Consider the following 3,831-nt stretch of genomic DNA (forward strand, 5'->3'; position numbering starts at 1 on the left):
TTATCATGGTACAATATATACAATTCTTTCAGGATACTAACCTCAATATATTGGGATTATAAAGTATAGTTAAATATATTTTTATTTTTTAATTTTGAATTGTTCAATAATCTAGTAGAAACAAAGTAAACCTAATACCATGGTTATGTCCATAACACTGGGTATTTATTAGTTTTTATCATTATTTGCTAAGAATTCCTTACTATAGTAAGATATTTATTTTAGTTAATTACGTCCTAGGCAGCAATAGTTCCTTACCCCGCATATTTCAATTTTTAATCTATATACAGTACGTATAAATGTTGTCATAATTCTTGTTAAGTTTTATATGAAAGTATAGATAGATAAGAAAATTTAAATAAGACGACTTTAAGAGCCGGAGAAACTTCATGGCATTCTAACACACTATTATAAGAAACCTAGATAATATTACAATTTAATTTTTGTCTGTATCCCTGTCTATCTTTATATACGTCCATACGATATGTTAGGAGTGAAATTTTCATGAAGTTTCAATTCAAACATAAGCAAACTCGAGTTCTATAACCAGGCTTGCCACTCGATGGAATTGGGCTTTGCATTAGCGAAGTTTTTTACATTGGTTTCATAGGTAATTTAGATGGAAAATTAAAAACTCGGAATAAATAAATTTTTAAACAGACTAAATAATAATCATATGATATTGTAACAAGGGTGACATAGTAACTCGACATGTAGCTAAAATAAAATTAATGGGCTGAAACGTAAAATAGAAATGAAATTTTGCATGCACGTAGCCTGTTACGCTGTTAGACTAAATATATGTAATTGGTTAACAGTAACAAAAATTAAAAATTAAACATATTTATTTCAAAACTTGTATTTTATTGTATTTCATTTTAAAACTCGTTTATTATTAAAATCCAAACGAATTCACATAAAATATTGTATACAAACAATTTTATATACAGCTATAAGCAGAGTTTCACCGTAAATCCTGAGGTTAAAAATAATATAAAATGCAAAACAATCGTGAAAATAATTATTTACATTATTTGAATAACAAAACTGAATAAGTTATCCTTGGGAATTATTTAATTTTCTGACTTAATTAATTTGAAAATATATAAAACATCAAGGCAATATATGAAATACAGATAATAGCCACTTGCAACAGACTGTGCTGATTGTAGCAGTAATTGTGAACAGCAGCTGCTGCTATTCTTGTTTGAGTAATCCTATTTGTTTAACGGAGCAGGTTGAGGTTCCGCATAATGGGACTTTTAATTACTTACTGTAGCAACTTTATGATTTCTATTAAAAACTCTTATACCTGTATGGCAATAATTCATCATAACCTACAGTAACATTTTTAGTTTACCGAAACGAGTATTTTTAGACTCATCAACTCATCTATTTTATTTTATAAAAACAACCAGACCTTTTTTAAAACTTATCAGCATAATTCTTATATCTGTAGAAAACAAAATGTTTAAAAATGGATACATTTAAATTGGTCCTATAAATAGGTAGTTACTATGGCTAAATTCACTATTTAAAATACCGTATATTTGAGAGCTATAAGTAAGAATTTGTACAGAATGGTTATGAAAGTGTTTCTTTTGTCATAACTGCTTGAAGGAAGGTCTTTGTTTAGAGCTTCATTTTCTGATTTGCCCCATCATCTCATGAGAGAGGCTGGAAAATATAATTTCTGTATGTCTCTGTATATTTCTGCCTGTCTCTACGCACGGTATAAAAATAACAAACGTTAACTGCACTACAGGTAAATCTTTCAGCAAAAACTTCCTGCTACCTTCTAAAGACTATATCAAGGGGAAAATCTCGCGTTAGCTATAAACAGTTCTCAGTTTGTCTAATTTTAAGGCACAGTGAGTTTAAACAATGCCAGGGACAGGTAACTCTTACTTATGAAGGAAAACCTTTTCTCACTCACATACAGTCTTGTCTTTAGTTAACACACAATTTAACACCAGCCACTGTTATTGCATGTGTGCATGATCTATTGCTGTGAATTTCTTAGTGACTTTACAAAGCTTTTTTACCGAGAGGATAATATACTCTTGTTTAAGCGCTATTGAACTAAAATTTTTCTCGAATAAGTTCATGTAAACATGTTAGTTATTTTCCCCTCTTTCCCCCACAACCACGGTAGAGTTCACTTCTGGGTGATTTAGACGTTCCAGTCTAACTGAAACTACAAACAGCAAAAACTGTCCTCCATAAATCAGATCTGACGCTTACGGATATCTAGGAAATACAAATCTCTAAACGTAAATCTCAAGATATTCAGGTGCTCGATATTTATAGTCTATAAAGATATTGGAGTTTGTAGTAGTTGAATGAAGCTGTGTAAGTTTTAAGGATTTTTGCTAGCCCTAGACATTGTGTGCCACCTTGCTATGATTGGAGAGCCTGGTACAAATTTGGCTTCTTCTTCTTCCTAGGAAACATGATTAGGATTAATGCCCAAGATCCTCCCTCGTTGGTCTTGATAAAAGGGGCCCCTACCCCCAACTATACCCATCCAACATAATGTCCTGTTACTCTAAAAGCGTCGCAGGGTCCTTTTATGACAAAGTGAAAATTCTCAGATTCTTGATTTTAGAGAATGAACACAAACACTAATTATTCATCAATAATTGTAAACAACACTGTTACAAATAACACCTAAATTTTCGAAACAAATTTATGAATAAAAATATTGTAAACCACAATTTCTTATAAATTATATTCATTAATAATACAATTTGACCCTATAATAGTTTATGTATTTATAGCATTAAAGTTGTATTAAACTTTTATTATTTTAGTATATATGCTATCTACCAGTATGGAATAATAATATTGTAAAGTATACTAAGTAAAATAAAGTTATATTTAACAAAACTTAAAATAGGCTACAATCTTACCTTGGTCGGTTAATTACTTGCGGTTTAGAATATCTCATCTGTGAAATTGCCGTTTCAACCAAATTATGAATGTTTCGCAAAGTTAATTAATTTTTCTTCTGCGGTACTCGTCTTTCTTTATCATCTTCTTTAGATTACAGTGAATTCTAATCTTTTCCACTCATGGGAATTGCAAATAAACTTACTCAATTAAACCTAACTCCTTACCTTGATTAATTGTAACAGATGTAATAACTCAATGAAATACGAAGTTATATTCTTAGTTTTATAACTGGTTGATATGTCATACTTGTTCATTATTGCTTATTGCTTTAAATTAGTGTTAACTTTTGGAGCCCTTAACCCACAATTTTTAAGAAAACCTGTAAAAATTAAGTTTTTAAATAGTTTTAAATGTATAGTTGTAGACGGCATAGTTATGGATTTAAAGTAAAAACTATTAGATTCTCATTGTTTGAACAAGCTCATGAATTGAAATATTTGCTACATATACTTACCTTGTTTCAACAATGTGTAAAACTTCACATGTGTTCAATAGTTATACTTACAGAATGAGTATAATACTTCACATAATGAGTATTTATAGTTTGAATAAGAAGAGGTAAATATCAATCATTAAAGGTTGTTATTTTATCTTTCAAAGAATGGCATCGGTAAATGCATTACTCTTTAATCATGTTATACTAGTATCGATATATTATAGCCTATAAAAAATGCTATACTAATCCTACAAAACCGTTAACGTGCGATAACCATCCAAGTGAAGTAAGAGTATATTCTCTTATTGTGATGAGAGTTGATTTGCGTGAAGCGGCATATTGTCCTTTTACTCTTTACATGAGCTGTAATAAAGATATTCTGCTTTTACTTTTGTAACAAAAAAATAAAATTTTATTACATTTCTATTTAAAAAATAAAA

This window comes from Homalodisca vitripennis, unplaced genomic scaffold, assembly GCF_021130785.1.
Source record: "Homalodisca vitripennis isolate AUS2020 unplaced genomic scaffold, UT_GWSS_2.1 ScUCBcl_1634;HRSCAF=5506, whole genome shotgun sequence".
Classification (NCBI taxonomy): Eukaryota; Metazoa; Arthropoda; class Insecta; order Hemiptera; family Cicadellidae; genus Homalodisca; species Homalodisca vitripennis.